Consider the following 23,447-nt stretch of genomic DNA (forward strand, 5'->3'; position numbering starts at 1 on the left):
CAGTTTCTTGAAGTTTGGACCAAACAATGGTCACAGGAAATGAGGTGGAAATGCTGGAATTGCCTTAAGCATTGTCTCAATGAAGAGGTCGGAAAGCTTAGGTCTGTGGGAATGTGAGAAGAGATTTACTATGTGAGACCACAGGGTCTATTAACGTCCTGTATTCCTCAGGAAGGCAGAGGGAATGTTCCCTTCACTAAGGCCATGAGCATTACAGGTGAGGAGGCACTGACCTCCTAGAGAACTCTGACGGTGGTTGTCCTTGGTAGGGAGCAGGGCTGACAGTAGGAGCTACTGTCATGGAGATAGGCTCCCTAGTATCAGTGGAAATGACAGAATTCTAAAATGACAGAGAATAGACGGTGGCAGTTAACCATCAGAGCAAAGGAGGCAGAATTACTATGGTGAGCAGCAGGACCCAGACAGCAATCAGTGTATTTTGACCAGCAAACAGAGCTCTATGGCAATGGCTAATAGATCATGATGTTCCTGGGAGCAAGAGCCATGGCTAGCCTGCTAGGATATTACTTACCTTGTCAAAAATCATGAAGGGTCTGGAACTTTGCCCTAACTGCAAACTAACAAGCCAGTCTACCATGGTTTCACAGATGCCGGCAGGATACGTGAGATTCCTGAGTCAGAGACAAGGAATTTTATCATTTGTGGTAGAGCAAGCAGCGTGAGCTTCATATCTGCATTGGTGTCCCTTGCTCCACACCCAACAGGGGCAATGCTGAGGGACACAGGTGACTGTCACCTGTACACAAAATGCCTTTGTGCCACAGTTGAGAAATCCTGAGCTTGGGGAACTTGAATTTTTATAATGGGAGTAAGCAAATTTGCCTGACTTTTGCTCAGGAGAGACATCCCCTGCCCCTGCTGTCTGCTCCACAGGGAGCCCCTATCTCTGTCTCCCAAGGCCATTTTGCTATACAAACATATGGGAAGATATAATTAGGAACAAATGGTTGTTAGTGCCTTTGCTCCTAAGACACAGAAAAAAAGGAGAGATCCACGGAGAATCATCTCCCAGCACCTGCCTAAAAAATAAAAAAAAAAACGAACAAAGAAAAAACAACTTTGTGACAAACGCTTTTTGTTATAAACCACTCTAATAAAGAGATCTTTCTCTAGATCTTTCATGGGGGCAAAGATTCGACTTTGTTGGTTATAACTCATAAGTCTTGTTGGGATTGCTATTGTGGAAGTTTACACTGTCTACAGAGTTAGCCTCATACCAGCTGAGACCAGGACAAGGGTACTATTTGCCACACTCCCTGTCCCAACATCCTCTCACTAAAGTGGCGGTCTATCTCCCAACTCCTTGAGTCTGGGCTTGGCTATGCGACATCAGCAATCTTTTGCAGAGGATGTAGGCTCTCTTGTGTTCCTTTAACATGGCATGAGCGCAAGTCCGGGCTGGCCTGCTGGAGGATGGGCTGAGCGAGCAGCTGAGCTGAGTCACCTCGCCACCCAGCTAACAACAGCCAGCCAAACCCTCCATGCGCAAAGCACCCCAGCAGAGCTGCCTAGCCGGCCCCCCGCAGACACATGACCCAACAAATGGTCGCTGTTGTATGTCACTGAGGTATTGTGGTTGTTTATTATGCAGGATTATTAGTGGTACTGCAAGGCAGACATCTAAGGATGACCATGGCTTTGAACAGCAAGAAGATGTGATTACCTGAAGGAGTCTATTGCTCTTCTCTTTTCTACAGTTACATAGTTGGAACCCGGATGGAAGGAAGACTAAATCTGGCAGTGGATGAACACTAATAACACCATGTACTAACCCCATACATCCGGGCAAAGAGGACTAGGTGGGAACGGAGCTGCATCTCCCTGACTACCTGAAGGTTGCCTGTACCAGCAGGAAGGGTGGGTGGTGTGGAGCCCGGATACCAGAGAACCGGGAAGCAAAGAACCAGGCCGGAGGGCGGGCATTTTGGGAGTCACAGGCTTCTCCACACCTGGCTGGTACCCCTCCAGGGGGCTGATCCTGAACTCATGGCTTCCTTCCCTCTCTCATGATGGAAAACGCACACTCTTTCCTTGGATTTGCTGCTTCTCACCATGTGGGTGAGCCCCTCACCAGGTTCCTCCTACCCCAACACGACTCCTTCAAGGGTTCTCTGCTGAGCCTCCAGGCCATCAGGAAGGTCCCAATAATCAATTCATGCCCAGACACCTGACCCAGCCCCCAACCCCCATCAGGAAAGAGGACCCCTGCTCTCAGGCACACGCTTGCTGGCATTCCGAGTATCAGTTATTCCACAGAGACAGGTTGGCAGGTGGGGCATTTGATACAGAGTAGGGCCTAGAAGCTCAGCCAGGACAGAGAACTCTGTGCCCCTAGAAAACCTGTCCAATCTGTGACGAGTGTTACCCTGTAGCACACACGGATTATGACCCCCTCTAGATCCTGCTGGACACTGAAGGGACTTGGGGGTAAGTTCAGATTTTCTGTAAATTCCATTTGTATGGACCAGAGCTGAAGTTTGTCTGGTTACCACAATTGAGGGACCTCAGTCTTTGGTTTTTATCCATTCAGACCGGGACCTAAAAGGGGGGACTTTTTCCGCTTTTAGCACCAAGATACCTTTTGGTTCGTGGCACCCCCGCTGGGACCCTGACATGGGTGCAGACGTCTCCACCGGCAACACCCAATCTATTGGCTCCCATGGCTGGGCACTTTCTCGCAGTTTCTAGCACAACCCTGGTGGATAAGGGAACACTGGCTTTTAAATCCCCTTCGTGGTTCCCCTGGGGTCCCCCTCAGAGCCCTTGGCAAAGCTCGGGAGCTTCCTGCACCGTCAAGAGTTCAGCTGGGCCTTGCCCTATGTATAAACAGGAAATTGTAAGGTTCCAAGGGGCACCTTCTTCAAACAATAATGGCTCTTAACAAGCACTGCAGTAAAAGATGCTGAACCAGAAAAGTAAACTTTCACAGAGGGGCGACTGCATTAATAGAGTTGACCAGTCATTAGTACTAACCCTCTAACTGTAATGATTTGCACAGATGACCTTCCAAAGAAAAATAAAAGGACAAATAAAAGCAGGCCTTCCAAAGCAGGGCAGAGCATCAGAATTTAGGAGGTGTAGCCCCCAAGTAGGAAATTCCAAGTAACCCTTGAATGGAATGAACAAGAAAGGAAAGAGTCTCACAAAATTCTAGAAGGAGATGAAGGAAAAAAATTTAGAAGGAAAAGGGAACAAAAGAAAGGCAAACAAAACAAAAGAAAACTAAGTTCACCTCTTCCAAGGGGGAATGATCTTGGAGCAGATGAGGAAGGCCAAGTGGGTATTGTTAGTAGGTGACTCCCCAGTGGGACAGCCAACAAACAGCTGGGGGTGGGAGGTAAACAGGATGCTGGACTGAACGGGAAAACAGGATAATATTATAGGAAGTGCTCTAATTCCTATGTAAGGTTTCGATTAAAATCTCATGTAGGCTCACTGCTTTATTATCTTGAAAAAAAGCTGACACATTTTCAGCCTGTTTCCCACGTAGAGAATTCATAAAATGACCCTTTAAGAAAGTCACATGCATCACATTTGCAAATGAACCACCCAAAAGAAAAAAAAATACCTGTGTAGAAACAAATGCCATTAAGATTTCGAAATATGCAGCTGTATTCACTCCAATGCCAGAGTTTTGATTTTATAATCAATTTAAGACTCAGGGGGAAAATATTCATTCTTTTTGGCCATAATAACAATGGTTGCTCTTACTTTCTCATACACTTTGGAGGGACGGCCAGTTAAAAAAACAAAAAAAAAAAACAACAATAAAACAAAAAAACTAAGAATGAGAAGAGACCTTATCCAGCATTTACTCCATGTTTGGCACTATTCTCAATGGTTTACGTGTATTAACACCTTCTTTTTAAAAGATTTTATTTATTTATTTGTTTGTTTGAGACAGAGAGGAGAGAGAGAGAGAGCACACAAGTGATGGGGAGGGGGAGAGGGAGAGGCAGAAGCAGACTCCCCGCTGAGCAGGGAGCCCAATGTGGGGCTTGATCCCATGACCTCGGGATCATGACCTGGGCTGAAGGCAGAGGCTTACCCCAGGTGCCCCTGTATTAATACTTTTAATCCTAACACCAATTGCATGAGGCAGCTACTACAATAATTTCCTCTTAATGGATGCAGAAAGCCCAAGCACGGAGAGATTAAGTGACTCATTCAAGGTGAGACAGCTCGTAAGTAGTGAAGCTGGGATTTGAACCCAGATGATCTGGTTTGAGAGTGTGAGTTTCTGAACTGTGCTGTTAGCAAGAATACTCTCAAAACACAGTTGTGTCTAACAGAAGAAAATGGACTGACTTTAAAGAATGTTGGGGTGAACTATTAGATCACAAGCAAGGCTGTAACAGAGGGTCCATTCAGAGTTGATTTTAGAGCACCCCAAACATTTCATCTTAAAGCCTAAAGAGTCAACCTTTCTCAGTGTCATTTTTCCTAAACTTACCTTCCTTCTGAGGTGAGACGGATCCCCATTTGGATACTTCCTTGTAGGACTGAGAGTCACCTCAATGTGTCACACTTAAATCGGTTATTCCTGGAGCAACTATGAAGGAGTCATCATTACAGAAAACTAGAAGAGTCTGGAAAAGAAACAAAACTGGATCATAAGATCACACATGTCTTGGGTAATCATTTTCATCCTTTCAACCCTCCCCTTCTCCATCTGGATTTTGAAAGATTTATTTTGGTTCCATTAAAGAGTGATTTCCAGACCAAAAACTGTCCATGAGCTGCCAAGGAGTCAAGTTTGCTCCTCCCCCTCTTGAGTGGAGCTCCCTGTGCCATCCCAGGGCTCATCTGGAAATCCACCCTGCAAATGAGCCAGTCTTAAAACCGGTTTACAGAGAACATTTTCATCTTGTCACATTAAGCCCAGCAATGAAACAAAGAACAGCATGTTTGTGGATTTCCATCAAGTTAGAAACAAAATCTGAGGTCCACTCAGCCCATAGAATTAAGAAATTTATAGTCTTGAAAACAAAACATTAACATGCTTACTGAAAAATCTTATCCCATGCATTAAATAATCACTGGTCACAAATTATAATTTCCTAAACTCCTAGAACTACAACCTAAGTTCTCTGGATGCTAATTTTGATGTGCGTGAATGTCTTTCACCAGTTTTGTAAATCTCTCCACCATATGAAAAGTGATTTTTGTTGAAATGCTTATGTATTAAGAAGCAGTGTTTAACTGCTCTAGAAATTTTGTCCTAATGTCCGTCTCAGACTTCTCTGAGAGATATTTTGCAGTCCCTTCGGGGGAATGGATTTCTATTGGTGGCTACTTTCATTTTTTTCAAACTACACAGACACTAATGAAGATTTGGTGGTTGCTTGTTTAAAGAAAGTCATTAAGGTATTTTAAAGTGTCTTTATAGGCCTGGTGCCTGGTGCTTTCTTTCAAATATGTGGAGAGAGAGAGAAGAGGCCCATGCCAACAAGTAACAGAGGAACAGTTCTATAAAGAACATTTGCTAATAATAACAGCATTTTCTGAATGTTATTTATTAGGTAAACTAAAGGGCCTTTGTTCTCCAGTGAAAAGGAACAGATAAGTCAGTCAATGTGGAAAATCAGTTTCTCGATGGTTTGTAAAATAAAATTGTACTCTATTAATATGTTTTATACATTCATTATAGAAGAGAGTCAAAATACAAAAAAGTTTAAAGAAAACGGTATAATCACTCAAACCCTCACTTCCCAGAGGGGGGCAAAAAAACCACCTTTTTCTCACTTTTCTATACACACACACACATGCACCATGTATTTTTAAAATCTGTCTTTGTGACCTGGCTCTGTTCCGGTTTATTCCTTTCTTCAATGATGAAGGCTTGGTGACAGGTCAAGCTGGTCACCTATGTCTTATTCCCTCCCCGGATGGATTCATTCCTAATAGGGATCTTCACAGCCTCATTCAGTCTTCTAACAGACACACCCCAGCAGTTTCAGAAAAACCCTGGCATCTCTGCATTTTAGCTTGGAGTCAGTCCGGGTCATCTTCTCACATCCTTGTCCCTACATTTAGTTTGAAGAGAAATATTGCAGCTCCCTTCTCATGTTGAAAGGGTGATCATAGAGGGGAAGGCGCACCGTGGCTCCACACAGTTCTAGCGGACAAGGCTGGGATTGATGGGAAATAGAATAGTCTTACTTGAGAAGAATTGAGTTCCCTGCCTTTGGCTATATTCACTTGCCAGGATGATTGTGGGATAGAGGATGGAGAGCAGAGAGAGTTGATGACAGTGCTCTTTTTTTTTTTTTTAAATTTTATTTATTTATTTGACAGAGAGATCACAAGCAGGCAGAGAGGCAGGCAGAGAGAGAGGAGGAAGCAGGCTCCCTGCTGAGCAGAGAGCTCAATGTGGGGCTCGATCCCAGGACTCTGAGATCATGACCTGAGCCGAAGGCAGCGGCTTAACCCACTGAGCCACCCAGGCGCCCCATGACAGTGCTCTTGTCATAAAGTTTTGAGACTCCATTCTTTCCAGGGTTGACCTTACATCTGTCTCCACATCAACATCTTGGTCATGGTGGCAGCTGCAGGGCCCACTATGGTTTCTGGCACATAGTAGGTGCTCAGTATTTTTTGGAACAAATAACTGGATGCGTCAGTGAATCTGACTGCTGTATCCTTTGCCCTCCATTTCTGGAGATTATGGACAAGTGACTATGCTAGAATTTGAACATGCTTTGGTGGAAAGAATGGAGAACTGCTGGCTTCTTTGCTCACAGAATTATCCATTTTCTGTTGTTTCTTGGGAGGACCCTTGGTCTTGGTTTTCACACAGTGGTATGTGGAATGGACTGGGAGACAGCCAATTTGGGCTTTTTCATCTACCAAACAAAACAAACCCAAACATTTGATTTGATGGATGGAATCCCCAAGTGGATGATTTCACTCAGTTTTTTAAACAGTGCAGCAAGACCACTGGCCTCCTGCAGGCTTTCTCTTGGTGGGGGGCAGGGGAGGAGCAGTGGAGGCTGCAATGGGAAGATAAGGAGGGTAAAGGATTAAACAGACAGGGAATGACCTCAAACTAGCAATGGAGATCAAATGTTACATACACCCCAAACCGACAATACAGAGATCTAAAATCAAGGATTGCTATGTTTTTGTAACGTAAGGAAGCAATGTATTTTTTTTTTAAGATTTTATTTATTTATTTGACAGAGAGAGATCACAAGTAGACAGAGAGGCAGGCAGAGAGAGAGGGGGAAGCAGGCTCCCTGCTGAACAGAGAGCCCGATGCCGGACTCGATCCCAGGACCCTGAGATCATGACCTGAGCCGAAGGCAGCAGCTTAACCCACTGAGCCACCCAGGCGCCCGGAAGCAATGCATTTTTAAAACTTCTCTACCAAATGCCATTTTAGGACTTGATAATATTAATATTTTCTGACCTGCTCGAATGAATACAAACAGCAGTTCCATAAGCAGAGATCAACTCACACAGATTTAAAGTGACGGCTTTAGAAATTAGAGAGCTGAGTTAATTTTATGTTAATTTTATGTCTGGAAAGTGGAGATAAAACCACCAGCCAGGAGTGAAGGTCTGTTTTTTGCGTTATCGTGTGCGAGTGGGGATGCCTGGGAATCTCTAGGGAGCTGCGGTCAGCTAAGGTTTCAGTTTGAAAGAGTGGTAAGGGATGGGTGTTTCCCAGAGGTGGCCTCAGGGGTGAGCCAGGTAACTGGAAATACCTTTCTCCACCCTACACAAGAATGCCAAACATCAACCTAGCTCGCCCCCTTCATTCACACCAGGGTGGTTTGCTGAGAATGAACAAGGTTAATGGGTACATTCTCAGGGTTTTTTAGGAGACACATTGTATCTTGAGGCGGTTTACCTGTAGAACCTGTTTAGGAAGGACACTGTTGGACCTTTACTCAGGACAAATAAAAACTTCTACTTGAGCAAGAAAATATGCCCAGTGTTCCCTTCCGGAACTGGCAGTTAACAACAATATGCCCTTGGCTTTGGACCAGTTTGAACACAGGTGAGTTCAACCAGACATACTTACAACCTACCAAATAGTTGTATAGAGATAGCACTTTCTAGACTAAAGGGTCAATTACTGGTATTTACTGACTAGGAAAATAATCGTATACCCATCAGCAGCATATCCAGCAGCCAGAGGGAATGTTAACAGGGTGGTAGTTTTGAATGTGGTTACAAGAATGGTCCACAGGGGCTCCTGGGTGGCTCAGTGGGTTGGGCCTCTGCCTTTGGCTCAGGTCATGATCTCAGGGTCCTGGGATCGAGCCCCGAATCGGGCTCTCTGTGCGGCGGGGAGCCTGCTTCCCCCCCTCTCTGCCTGCCTCTCTGCCTGCTTGGGATCTCTGTCTGTTGAATAAATAAAGAAAAATCTTTAAAAAGAAAAAAAAAAAAAGAATAGCCCATAACAATTGAGTGGGAGGAATATAAAGTGCATGACTTTAGCCCTGGGACTCTCAGAATATTATTTGCTGCCACTCAGGAAGGAGCCTTGAGGCTTCAGTACTCTCTGGACTCCTGGGACTCCTTGCCTGGCCCTCAGAACAAAACCACCATCAGTTTAGAATTCTCTCCTCCCTCCCTAGTAACTGGACTCTCCCCAGTCAGGCTAGGCCTACCAATTCCTCCCCGCGCCGCCCCCCCGCCCCCGCCCACCATTATTCTTCCGAACTGAGGGACTAAATAAAAACATAGAACGATTGTCATCATGATTCTTCTGAGGCTGCTTAGCTCAGCCCTCCCCCTTCAGTTGAGTGAGTTCTGTGGAAGCTTACCTCTCCATTCTAGCAAGGCTGCAACAGACCAAGGTCCACTCGCCAATTTTCTGCTCTCACCCTTGACTAAACACTTCTCTGCCCCCCTCAAAGATTCCTAAGAAATTGTTCTCTTTTTTTTTAAGGGTGGAGGGGCAAATGGAGAGGGTGTGATAGAATCTTAAGCAGGTTCCATGCCCTGCATGGAGCCCGAGATGGTGCTCCATCTCACAGCCCTGAGATCATGACCTGAGCTGAAATTAAGACTCCAATGCTTAACCTACTGAGCCAGTCTGGTGCCTTGGAAATTGTTCTTTAGAAAAGGCTTGCCAGGGTGAGGGGAGGGAGTGAGTTGGGGGTGGAGTAACGAGGCAGGGAGTTATATTGCTACAGAACTGCACTTAGAAAAGCCTCCTAGATGTGTCTCTTTTCCCTCAAATCTCTGCCTTTGGATGCTTCCCACCTGAGCTCCCTCAGCTTCAGTATCCTCTCCTGGCTCCTTACCTCAAATTTCCCACACCTCACCCCTTTGCTTATATAAAGTAATTTGGCTCCTGGACCTGCAGAAGCAAGAAGATGTTGGGGTCCAAACACGAGAACTTCCCCAGACACTGGGAACCCTCCTGGTGGAGGAATTTTAAGTCCCAGATCATTTCCTGCTTTACTTTTTGTCTCATCACCTCCACCAACTCACCTAGGCACCCTGCACATCACCTCTTTTGAGGTCCCCTTGTTGAGCCCACATCTTTTTTTTTTTTTTTAAGATTTTATTTATTTATTTGACAGACAGAGATCACAAGTAGGCAGAGAGTCAGGCAGAGAGAGAGAGAGGGGAAAGCAGGCTCCCCGCTGAGCAGAGAGCCTGATGCGGGGCTCCATCCCAGGACCCTGAGATCATGACCTGAGCTGAAGAGAGCAGCTTAATCCACTGAGCCACCCAGGCACCCTGAGCCCACATCTTTGATGGTGGCAGCTTCTCTGTGTGCCACACCAATTTCTGGAATGAGCTCAAGCAAACACCCACTGACCCAAATTAACACAACCCTTTTGTTCTGATTCTAAGCTTTTTGGTGACCCCCACACAGAACCAGCTTCATGAGCACCCCACCTCTGTAGTGGCACCAGGCCCTGTGTTTAGAAGTGCCCTAATATGGTTTAACGCTCTACCATCACCATCAGAAAATTCTTTTTTTTTTTTTTTAACCATCAGAAAATTCTTAATACGTTTGAACGAAGGGCCCCACATTTTCATTTTGTACTGGGCCATAGAAGTTAGGTAGCTGGTTCTGCCCAACATGACCTTTGCGGAAAAATTTCCCTTCCTTCAAAGCAGTTTCTCCACAGTTCCTCACAATCCTTAACCTCCAGGCCAATGTGCCTTCCCCACTCACTGTGGGATACTGGGCCTGGAGAGGGCAGTTGGGCAGATGGAGAGAGTGGGGGCCCTCTTTTACTCTAATGAAGCCATGGAAACCAGCATTTCAGGGGAAGAGGTGAGGGGGAGAAGGCACGGAAGTCTAAGGAGGGAAGAAGAGCCCCTGCAAAATCACCCACCTCACCCATGTGCCAATTCCAAAAATGCTACCAGTAGACACAATTCTTCTGGGGTAAAGTCCTTTCCAGCTGTTTTAAAGATAAGACTATTGCTGAGAGGGCCAGTACCCCACATCATTGGTCTCTGCCATGTGATAAACAAGTCCATAAGCTGTTGTAAGCTGACCACTGGCAGAGGTCTTGGCACAGGGGAAAATCTGAAGAGGAAATGAGGGTACTTTTGGAACTTGGAGAAGAATGAATCACAAAGGAGAAACCTGAAGGAAGCCTGACAGAATGGGCGCTGGGGCAGGAAAGTCAAAAGAGGGGCAACTGAGTGGAGGAAGAAGCTGCTGAGGAAGTATTTCTTCTACTTCGCAAGTATGCTCGATTCCGAACAAAAGCTTTCCTGCTCAGCCTATCTTGATGGGCAAAGGGGGCTGTATTAATTTCCTCTGGATGCCATTTTCCTTTTTTTTTTTTTTTTTTTTTGGCCAGTAACAAATTACCACAGCCTTCATGCTTAAATTAGCAGAAACTTATTCTCTTACAATTTTATAGACTGAAGTCTAAAATCAGGCAGGTTGGTACTTTTTGGAGGCTCTGAGGGAGAATCCTTTCCATGCCTGCTTCCTACCTTTTGGTCACTGCCTGGAAATCTTTAGTGTTCCTTGGCTTGTGAATGTGTCTTTTCAATCCCGTCTTCATCTACCCAGAGTCCTCTCCTCTGTGTCTCTGTGTGTCAAGACTCCCTCTTTCTCTGATGGGGACACCAGTTACCAGATCTAAGGCACAGTCTAAAGGCAGAATGATCTCCTCTAGAGCACCTTAACTTAACCACATTTCCGAAGACCTTATTCCAGTAGTTGACAATACTGAATTACATACTCATCATACTGCAACAGGTAGACGAACGACATGGGGGACACCTTAAATTTACACAGTGTGGTATGTAAATTACATCTCAATTTGCAAAAGAACTTTAAAAAAGAACTTGTTTTCTCATAGGGTCACATTCATAGGTACAGAGGTTAGGATTTGGTTGTATCTTTTTGGAGCCACAATTCAACACATGACAGGGTCTTCACATTTTTTAGCTTGCTCACTTTTTATTCATGCTTCTTGTGAACTTCTGAGCTTTGGTTTTTCCCTTGATGAAATCCTGAAATCCTAAGGCTGATTATTAAATAATAATAGCAAAACCTCTATAAATCCAAAAGATTTTACAAGTATGTACCACAAGAAACTCTGCAGGATCTCCCAGGATCTCAGGAGAATGGCCAGAGAACAATAGCAAAATGCTTTTGATCCCTTCAGTAGGAAAGTTTCATTAAAGCCAAGGCCCATGTGTCAAATATTGTTGTACATTAGTCAGAACTTAGAAATGTGAGTGTTTACGATCCTGAAACTGACATGGAAAAGTAACAAAAGTGTGATTCTGGGAGGTTTTCATTAGACTTACTGGTTTGTTGAAAAATACGTAAAAAGCCTAACACAATATTTGTGAATAAAACCTCTAGTGACTGAATCCTATCCTACCACCGCCTTATATGCTTTTAGGAACAAGAATTGCTTTTCAGCAAATTATACCAAAACAGTACCACAGATGAACAATCAGAAATTATGTGTGTTTCCTTATCACATAGGAAAGATTCCATTACCCTCAGAGATCTGGTAATATTAAAATCACTAAAAGAAGAAAATGATCTCATTTAAAGCTAGGGGTTTTTTTCTCCTCATTTATCTTCACTACTCTCTAGGTCAGTTCTATTCAAGTATCATCATGGCTTGGATCAAGGCCACAGAATATTCTGCAGAAATTGAGATTGAACTCTTTCCCTCTGAGTGCCAATTTTCTTTTTAGGATGCCAGGTTACCTCCCATTTCCTTCTTTTATGTGCAGAAAAATCCCAAACACCCCAGGGTGTCATCCTAATCATATTTCATGACCAGTAATATCACCATGCAATTAAAGTTAAGAAATTGTTTTCATGGAAAAATAAACTTGAAGGAATAACCCAGAACATTATGAAAATGATGAATAATGGGAAGTAGATACACCAGATATTAAAATAGATTACGTGGCTACAATACTGAAAATGGTGTGTGTGGGGCAGGGAAGAAGTGTGGCCAGACCCAGAGCTGCCCCATAGCCATGGGACCCCACCCCAGACCCAGCCGCTATGTGAACGCAACTTCCAGAAAGATCCCAAAAGAGAACAACCAGCCAAGTCACTCATCACTTGGACCTACAGAAATCATGAAAGAAATGATCGTTGTTGTTTGAAGCTGCTAAATTTTGGAGTGATTTGTTACACAGTAGTAGTTATAGATTTTATAGATAACTAATATAGGTAGCTCTCCATGCTTGTTGGTGGTAGACTGAATTGGTACATCCTCCTTGGGGATGAGCAATTTACTAATCCCTAATCAAAATAACAAATACACAGACCTTTTGCCCAGACATTCTACTTTTAGAAGCTTCCTGACAAATAGATTCACATGGATGCAAGGTGATATAGGTACAACATATTTATCACAGTATTTTTTAAATAGAAATGATTGGAAATAACCTAAAAGGCCATCAGTATGGGCCTCTTTAAGCAAATTGTAATATTCAATAAAATACTGTTCAGTCCAACAAAGATGACGGTATTCTTTATATGACATGAAAAAAAATCTCCAATGTAATTTCTAAGCACAACAGTAACAAAACAGTAAGGTGCAAGGCAACGTGTATAGTAAAGGGGCAATTGAAAAAGAGGAGGAAGAAGACCTGTTTGTGATTGCACGAATATGCCTAGATTATCTTCGCAAGTTACAGGAGAAACCTTCACAGCCACTGCCAGGAGAAAAGTACTGATAGCTGACCGATAAGAATGGGAAGGCAGAGGTTTGCCACATACCCCTTAATATCTTTTCATTTTGTTACAGCAAATGTATTATTTAATCATAAATAAATAAAATTAACTTTAAAAAAAAGAAATTTCTGGGGTGTCTGGGTGGTTCAGTCAGTTGAGTATCTGACTCTTGGTTTCAGCTCAGGTCATGATGTCAGGATTGAGGATCAAGCCCCGAATTTGAGCTCCCTGCTCAGCAGGGAGTCTGCTTGATTCTCTCTCCCTCTCCCTCTGCTCCTCTCCCCTCTCTCTCTAAAATAAATTAATAAATCTTAAAAAAAAAAAAAGAAATTTCTATCCATTGTTTTGGCTTTGATTTAATACTGTCTAGACTTTTCGATATTAGAGCTGGATCTTCAAATTGAGGTACATATAGGCCCAAGGATCAGGAATATTTTCCTTTCATGGTGTATATTTTGGACTTTAAAGGAAACAGTAAAGAGAATCAGTTTCCAGATTTCAAATGAGCCAGAGGTTCTTGCCTGAAATTCATTTGCTGGGAAAGTCCCTTGCCTAGCTGGTTCTGTTCCTGCCCTTCTTTCTCTTAGCCTTCCTTCCACCTTGCACCTATCTTGCCTGGGATACTGGGATACTTCTCCCCAGAAAGTGAAGACCCTGGGGAGGCCAAACCAGGGAACGGTTCAAAGTATTGACATTGCTTTTGAGAGAGCAAACAACTTTAAAGATGGGGAAATAAATCCTTTTGCAAATCCAATTCTTGCAAAAGCTAGTTTCCAAGTTTTTGCTTTCCAAAAAATTAAAAGAGAACCTATTATATTGTCTAGCACATTAAAAATTATTTTTGATCATGGATTCCTGGGCCATTTTTTACATGTAACTCCAGACTTCAGAGAAATGAGGGAACTGCTAAAAGAAAAGTCTTTTCATTGCCGTCTGCTTGTTTATATAAATAATGTTCATCAGCACTGACATTTTTAAAAACAGAAAAATGTGATACAATTGATGCAATAAATTATACTCAGCCATAAGTAACAGAACTTGCTTAAAAGCCGAAATAGCCCTATCCATCTTACTAAGTGATACACTGCCAATGAAATTTTACTCTTATGTGTAATGATTGTCGTTGTCAAAACAATTGTAGTGATAACTCCACTGAAAGTTTTCTTTTTTTACCCTTAGAGCTTTATAGTCACAGGAAATTTTTCATTTCAATTTGTTCACATGCTTTTTTTTTTTTTTTTTTTTTAAGAAAAAAAGACTTTCAAGCATACAACATATCAGAGGTAAAATTCTTTGGGGAACACATAATGAAATCAGTTCCTAGTAAAAAAGAAACAATGTAAAATTTGTATGTATTAAAGAATAATTTTGGATATATTTTTAAAGTGGTGATGGTGGATATAAAATTTCTGTGGCATTTTGGATACGTTTTAAAGAATGATGTAACAAGGTTTTTTTAAGTGTCCATATTTACAGTGTGTTGAAAATTATGTCTTTTGTTAAAGAAACACTTTAAATAACATAAGACTGTATAAGGGGGAAAGTTCTTTGAATTCTTTAAGAAGTACACAAACAAATAATTTGAACTACTGCTTTAGAGACCATCTGGTTCTGCTCTCTTCACTTTGCAGATGAAAAATTTGTCCCTCAAAGTGAAGTAACTTTGGTAAGGTCACCAAGTGACATTTGGGACCAGACCCTGGTCTCCTACCTCATGGGGCGGGCAGCCAGATATAATCTATAAGGCAACAAGCCCAGCCTGGGAAGGGTGAGAAATCCTCTAGGTCTTTGGCAGAAACACCTGAGTGGTAAGGAGCAAAGACCATAGGCCCAGATCCCAATGTTGTGCATTCCAGTGGCCCCTCAGGAATGGAGATTAACCCAAGCAATAAAATGCTGTTTTCCCACATCCTCATGGGGCTTTGTGCAATGTTTTCATGTCCCCTTATGACCACCCTTCATTTGTTTTCCCATCTTTTTCATCTCTAATTTCTTTCCTTTAAAAAATTTTTTAAAACTTTGTTTAAGACAGAGAGAGAGAGCGAGAGAGCGAGAAAGAGTGCATGCATGAGCAGAGGGAAGGGACAGAAGCAGGCTCCCTGCTGAGCAGGGATTCCCAATGTGGGGGTTCGATCTCAGGGTCCTGGGATCATGACCTGAGCCGAAGGCAGGCGCTTTACCAACTGAGCCACCCAGGTGCCTCTGCCTCTAATTTCTGCGAATCTTTTTTTTTTTTTTTAAAGATTTTATTTGTTTATTTGACAGAGAGAGATCATAAGTAGGCAGAGCAGCAGGCAGAGAGACAGGGGGAAGCAGGCTTCCTGCTGAGCAGAAAGCCCAACTCAGGGCTTTATCCCAGGACCCTGAGATCATGACCTGAGCAGAAGGCAGAGGTTTAACCCACTGAGCCACCCAGGTGCCCCAATTTCTGTGAATCTTTTTATTTCAGTTTGCTCATGAGGCATCTCTCCTGGTAACAGGCCTCATGCCCACTGACTCATCCCCACTGCCTACAGTGCCAGCAAGAGCTGGCTGGGATGCAGGAAGGGAAGAACAGGGCTACAGGGAAGACAGTGGCACCTTCTTAACTTCACCTTGGGAGCTCTGCTTTCTCTTGTTCTCACTCCAGACCTGCCTTCCAGCTTTTCATTCAGCTGCAGGGAGGACTACCATATAACTTATTTTTCAAATGAGCATACATTTGAAAGGGCGCCTGGGGTACATGTATTAATAATAATGCCAGAGAAACAGGTAGAAAGCAGGGTCATCCCAGGAACATATGGTCACCATAGCCATAGGGCTCCTGCAGTGGAAGGAAGGAAAAAACCCACTCAAAATGTTGGATTAGCCATAGGGAGTGTTGGAGCAGTGGATAAATCAGGGAGAGCTGATCCAGAATGGAGTCATAATACCATAATGAGGGGGGAAAATGTATAGATGATGAATGTCGGTTGTGTTGCTTCTGTCTAATATTCTGGGATGATTCAATCCTACCTGTGGGCAAAATCAGCAGCTAAACACACTGGAGTGGTTCAGGGAGTCCAGAACTATCCAGAAATACATCTATAGGACCGATGACTCCTGAAATAACTGATATCCCCCAAATTAAAATTATTGCTTAGGCCTTCTGGACACTAGTTGATTTGACCTGGGTGGCATAACTTGGTGGGAATATCATAAATGCATCCTTCTTTACCTTACAGAGAAGAATCATGAGAACATGGGAACAAAACAGCTAAGTTTTGAAGTGGGGACTAGAGGTGACTTAGTAAAAGATCCAGAGCTTAAGTACTGACCCAAGCTTGTTGGGAGGCGGCAGTTAAGGCCTCTGGGGTGGGCATCCAGTATGGCCTGATCACACATGCGACCTCATTTAACCCTTCAGCGACCACATAGGTGGGTGTGATCTTCCCTGTTTTCCTCAGGAGGTAATGCCCAGATGGCCTGTTAGCCCTCTGAACTTCTCTGAGAGATCATTACACGGCATAGACTGTGCCAGGAATCAAAAGAATAACATCTTGTATCCATGCAGTTGTACGTGTTGACAAGTGCTTTCACATGCGTCACGTGGTCACAGGGAGAAACTTGGCATGTCTGACTCCATATTGCTTCCATTTGCCCTGCTGCTGTGACCTATAGCTTAAAGAACTCTTGATGAGCCCTGCATATAGGCATGTTAATCACAGAAGGAATCTTGCTTACAGCAGAGATTTGCAAAAACTGCTTTTTTACCCAAAACCTACCTCACTCGAGGAGAGGAGGAAGAACATACAGCAGTGAGGACGTTATGTTTAATATTTACAGGAATGAGCTTTGCGCAGTGGCAGTATCGTAGCCAATGAGGTTTATCCGAGGCGCGATTATTGCTAATTGAAATATTTACAGGAATGATGTGACCAGATTCCTATATGCAAAGATCCAGAAACCAAGGACAAAGGAGTTACATGATCTTTCCTCAGGTTTCCAGCCCTCTCAGTTACCTTTTGACGCCAAGTCCCTCCTGCTCCCCCCTCTTCCAAACCAAAAGCAGCTCCAATTCCACGAAGAGGGGAGATGGTTCTTTGGGACAGTGATCTGCCATCTCCTCAGTTTGCAGCTGCCTTACGGAAAAAAGTTCCTTTCGTCGCCCACATCACCTCTCCTCGACTTATTGGTCTGCCTTGTGGAAAGCAGATGAGCTTGGACTCAGTTACATTTTCCAGACTTGACAAGAACCTTACGCAAAAGACTGGCTAAGTATCCTGAGGACAGCCTTCCAATGAGAACAGCTGATACCCATACTCATGTGACCTGACTTTGGGTTTAGGGATTTGGTGCTATTCCCAGAGGCTACAGAGCTCTGTGCTCTATATGCAAAGAGATCAATCCTGACAATTTCCTTGGCCTTATGGGGAGGATCATTGGATCACTCAGTCATGCATACTGAGAAAATACTCACAGTTAGACTCACGTGCAGTCTACCAAGGTCTCTAGATTCCTAAAACCTTGATTCCTACCCATCCTAGAGTGGCCTCCTTTCTAGTCCTTGATGATAGCATAATCCTTCCCCACTGGTTATTTCCTCTGCCTGGATTTCCTTCCCCCCAGATCTTTACAGGGCTGCCTTACTCTCGTGCTTCAGGCCAAGGTTGATTAGACTCTCCCTCTCGTCTCAAGTGGCCTCCTCAATTACTCTCTCTCTCATCATCCTGTTATTTCCTTGAATGCACAGCACCACCTGCTTATTTATTACCTACTTTTATCATGTTTTCTCCACTAGAACATAAGTCCCATGAGGTGAGGAGCAAGTCTGACTTTTAATTGCTTAATTCCCAGGGCTAGTACATATGAGGTACTTAATAAATGCCATTTTATGAATGAAATGAATAAGCAACTTCAACTGGGGATGCTTGATCTGGGTCTGTGGCTTGCTAGCACAGCCATGGTTATGCTGTAATTCCAACAAGAGTTCATTCGGGAAACTACACTCACTCAACTAACCGTGAAGGAAGGGAGACTAAATTCTCTGCTTGAAGGGGTCTTCTAATCTGCCGGCCTCAGGAAAGGGAATATCAAGATCATATTGGACAAACTTGTCACATACAAACCCTCCAGTCCACGTATAAACTGTTTGATCCTTTCAAAAAATAAATCCCACATGCTCTCATTCAACTTAACAGCACAGTCATGAGGAAGCATAGAATATAGGATTATTTAATTGAAAAGTATATCAAGCAAAAAACACTCTCAATCTGCTTTGACAAAATGCTGAGCTCAGGAATTCTTCAAACCCAAAAGATTCTAGAAGCTCCAGCATGTGTTAACCTCTGAGCAATTTCACTGGACTCTGGTCATCTCAGACCTTAGATACTATTGCCTGTTTAATTAAAAAGAAAAAAATATCTACTTTTTTTCCTGTTGTCTGACCATGATGCTAGTTTTTAAAGCAACGATTTCCTAGGATTCTGGCATGAGATAGCAGTCAGAGTGAAAGGAGCTAAAAACTCTCTGGGGAGGAGAAGAAATCTTAGAAATACAAAATAGAGGGGTGCCTGGGTGGCTCAGTGAGTTAAAGCCTCTGCCTTCAGCTCAGGTCATGATCCCAGGGTCCTGGGATCGATCCCCGCATCGGGCTCTCTGCTAGCAAGCAGCCTGCTTCCCTTCCTCTCTCTCTGCCTGCTTCTCTGCCTACTTGTGATCTCTGTCTGTCAAATAAGTAAATAAAATCTTAAAAAAAAAAAAAGAAATACAGAATAGAATACAGAATAGAAAAAAAAAAATTGAAGGCTAATTTTTTTCAAGAGCCAAAACACTTTCAGATGTCCCCTAACAGAACAGATGTCAATCCAATTCATTATGAATGTTTATTTTTTTAACCCTGTGAGAATATCCAAAATTAAAAAAAAAAAAAATTACAGGGGCGCCTGGGTGGCTCAGTGGGTTAAATCCTCTGCCTTTGGCTCAGGTCATGATCTCAGTGTCCTAGGATGGAACCCTGCGTCGGGCTCTCTGCTCAGCAGGGAGCCTGCTTCTTCCCTCTCTCTCTGCCTGCCTCTCTGCCTACTTGTGATCTCTATCAAATAAATAAATAAAATATTAAAAAAAATTACAGTTGAAGCTGCAAATGGACAGAGATCTCTTATCAGTTTACTTCATGCCGTAAGAAAAAAACTAAAAACTCCCAAATTGTCACTATAATCTTGGCAATTTTCCTCCTAGACTCTAATACAGGAAAAGCAATCTTTATGCTTTTTAAAAAATGTATTTATTTTATTACAGAGAGAGGGGATGAAGGGCAGAGGGAGAGAGAGAGAGAACCTTGAACAGACTCCCCACTGAGCACATAGCCTGTCACATAGCCCCATCTCACAACCCTGAGATCATGACCTGAGCCAAAATCAAGAGTCAGACTGCTCAACCAACTGAGCCACCCAGGTGCCTCAGTAATTTTTATACTCTAATATCGGCCCAGAAATTGAATAAATCACGGCGCCTGGGTGGCTCAATGGGTTAAGCCTCTGCCTTCGGCTCAGGTCATGATATCAGGGTCCTGGGATCAAGCCCTGCATCAGGCTCTCTGATCAGCAGGGAGCCTGCCTCCCCGACCCTCTCTCTCTGCCTTCCTCCCTGCCTACTTGTGATCTCCCTGTCAAATAAATAAATAAAATCTTTGAAAAAAAAATGGAATAAATCACCCTGGAGCTGAGATACACATTTTTAACCCTAGTGATATAAGGATGTAATGTCATTAAGTAGATTCCTTACTCATTTTTTTTTTTTAATAACTGAGATTTTAGGAATGATAGCCTGGTCAATTTAAACCAATCTACCCACTGAGAAAAATTAGAGGAATTTTGCAGCAGGATACTAGAAATGCTTGTTTGAAGGCTTCTGAGAGCTCTCAAAGTGGTACAGAATTCCCAGGCTAGAGAACAGAGGCCCAGGGAAGTGGCCCAGCATATGGGGATGTTTTTTCCCTGGGGTCTTTTTTTTTTTTTTTTTAAGATTTTATCTATTTATTTGACAGACAGAGATCACAAGTAGGCAGAGAGGCAGGCAGAGAGAGAGGCAGAAGCAGGTTCCCTGCGGAGCAGAGAGCCCTATGCGGGGCTCAATCCCAGGACCCTGGGATCATGACTCGAGCTGAAGGCAGAGGCTTTAACCCACTGAGCCACCCAGGGGTCCCTCCCTGGGGACTTTTGCCAACTCTGAAAGTGGCTGAGATGCTGAATGTTGCTTTTGACATTGTCAAAATTTTGGACTAGGGGACCCACACTAGTGCCCACCAAGGGGATCTCTGGTGAACTATAAATTGAGACCCCAAAGTAGACCACCAACTTTCCAAAGGGAAAAGGGTGGACTAGATTTAGAAAAGCCTTATATGGATTAAAGCTCAACTTCAAATGATCTCATCTCCAAACCTGAACTGAGATCATCCAAATTGGTGGTGTTCCTTTCAGGAAGAAAATATCATCCTAGACCTAAAATTAATTCTACAAACAATGTCGTAAATACAACATTGGGCACACAGTAAAGAATAACCAGGTATGTGCTAAGATAAGGCAACATGACAATCAACCAACCAACCACACCAACCCAGAAACAACCAACCCAAAACAGACCCTTAAGAGCTTCAAATATGCAAATTATCAGCTAAAGTCTTACTTAATTTTTCACTATGCCAAGGAGATAAATGAAAAGATGGGTAATTTTGAGAAGAACTAGAAACTACACAAAGTAAACAAATGGATATTTTAGAACTGAAAAAAGATAACTGAAATGAACTTAGTGGATGAGTTTAACACAGATGAAGAGAGAATTGGTCAAACAGAAGATAGGTCAGAGAAAATAATTCAGAATGAATCATGAAGAGAAGGATTAATGGACAATATCTAAATAAGGATAATTAAAAGAGGATACAGTAAGAAGATACCACATATTTGAGAAAGAGAGAGAGAATGAGGTAACAGTAATATCTGAAGAAATAATGGTGAGAATTTTCCAGAGCTGATCAAAGATATTAAGCCATATATTCAACAAATCTTACCAATACCAAACAAATCCCCTCCCTCTCTTTAAAAAAGATAAGAGGAAACTGTATCTAGTCACATTATAGTAAAACTTCTAAAACCAAAGACAAAGAGAGAATAAGATCCTGATTATTATACAAGCAACATTCAATGGAGCAAAAAATGAGACAGAAAACTGACTTAAGCAGAAGTAATGTAAAACAAAAGACAAGGGAGCATTGTCTTTAAAAAGCTGAAAAAAATAACTACAAATGCATTAGAATGAATGGGAAATACATCTTTATACAAACAAAAACTGATAGAATTTTTCACTAGCAGATTTAAGCTAGAGGACATTATTCAGGCAGAAGGAAAAATTACTCCAGATGAAAGCTTGAAGATGCAGAAGTCAGGGGCAGAGAAGTTTAATTTAACTTAATATTGACTTATCAAACAAAAGTAGGAATTAGAATACTGGCAGAATATTGCATAATGGCAGATAAAGGTGGGGGGAATAAATGAATTTAAGGTATTCTAAGATCTTTACATTGTTGAGGAAGAAGACAAAAATAGCTATCAAATTAGTCTTGTGAAGAATTCGTTATCTATATGCAAAGGAGGATATAACTTCTAAGCTAGAAGAGAAAAAAATAATAAATTTAAAAATCCAAAATAAAGACAAAGAGAGGAGAGAGAAAAAGAACGTAGACTAGAGTAACAATAAGTTACTTAAGATTATAAACCTCAAAAAAAAAGACTATAAACCTCAATGTAGTGGTAATTATATATAATGCAATGAGATAGAGTCAAAGATCTCCAAACTGACATAAAAAATTATGCTTATAAGAATTGTCTATATCTCTATATGAATAAAAAATGTAAGTAAAGAGATGGATAAAGAAATACAATAAAAAACCAATGAGAAGAAAGTAGGCATAGCTATGTTACTATCAGATCGAGTAAATGACATCTATAAAGAGGGACATGATCATAAAATTTACATTAGAAAGATATGACAATTCTAAGTCAGTATCCACTTCAAAATATAGCTTCAAAATACTATAAAGCAAAAGTTGACAGAACCAAATGGGAAAGCAGACAAAAATATTTTAGTGGAAATTTTTATTGACATACTTTTTAACTGATGGAACACACAAACGAAATCAGTAAGACATGGAGGACTTCAGCAAAATGAAATGTTATTAAGAAATAATATGAGAGAATAAATCTAACCAAAGAGGCAAAGACTCTGTACTCAGAAAACTATAGTATACTCCTGAAAGAAATGGAGGAAGACACAAAAAAATGGAAAAACATTCCATGCTCATGGATTGGAAGAACAAATATTATGAAAATGTCTATGCTACCTAGAGCAATCTATACATTTAATGCAATCCCTATCAAAATACCATCAACTTTTTTCAAAGAAATGGAACAAATAATCCTAAAACTTATATGGAACCAGAAAAGACCCTAAATAGTCGGAGGAATGTTGAAAAAGAAAACCAAAGTTGGCAGCATCACAATTCCAGACTTCAAGCTCTATTACAAAGCTGTCATCATCAAGACGGTATGGTACTGGCACAAAAACAGATATAGATCAATGGAACAGAATAGAGAGCCCAGAAATGCAACCCCAACTCTATGGTCAACTAATCTTCGACAAAGCAGGAAAGAATGTCCAATGGAAAAAAGACAGTTTCTTCAACAAATGGTGTTGGGAAAATTGTGGACAGCCACATGCAGAAGAATGAAACTGGACCATTTCCTTACACCATACACAAAAATAGACTCAAAATGGATGAAAGACCTCAGTATGAGACAGGAATCCATCAAAATCCTTGAGGAGAACACAGGCAGCAACCTCTTCGACTTTAGCCACAGCAATTTCTTCCTAGAAACATTGCCAAGGCAAGGGAAGAAGGGCAGAAATGAACTATTGGTACTTTATTAAGATAAAAAGTTTGCACAGCAAAGGTAACAGTTAACAAAACCAAAAGACAACTGACAGAGTGGGAGAAGATAGTTTCAAATGACATATCAGATAAAGGGCTAGTACCACAAATCTATAAAGAACTCCTCAAACTCAACACCCAAAGAACAAAGAATCCAATCAAGAAATAGGCAGAAGACATGAACAGACATTTCTGCAAAGAAGACATCCAAATGGCCAACAGACACAAGAAAAAAAAGTGCTCAACATCGCTCGGCATCAGGGAAATACAAATCAAAACCACAGTGAGATACCACTGCGCACCAGTCAGACTGGCTAAAATTAACAAGTCAGG

At 42.2% G+C, this 23,447-nt stretch overlaps 1 protein-coding gene and 1 pseudogene across 1 annotated transcript in view; one reads left to right on the forward strand and one right to left on the reverse strand.

Annotated features, from left to right (window-relative positions):
• The window catches only part of LHFPL2 (LHFPL tetraspan subfamily member 2), a 248,938-nt gene that overhangs the window by 197,832 nt on the left and 27,659 nt on the right, over positions 1-23,447 (reverse strand). The window lies entirely within an intron of this gene.
• On the forward strand, positions 16,981-17,066 carry LOC125101359 (uncharacterized; annotated as a pseudogene).

Source organism: Lutra lutra, chromosome 5, assembly GCF_902655055.1.
Source record: "Lutra lutra chromosome 5, mLutLut1.2, whole genome shotgun sequence".
Taxonomy (NCBI): Eukaryota; Metazoa; Chordata; class Mammalia; order Carnivora; family Mustelidae; genus Lutra; species Lutra lutra.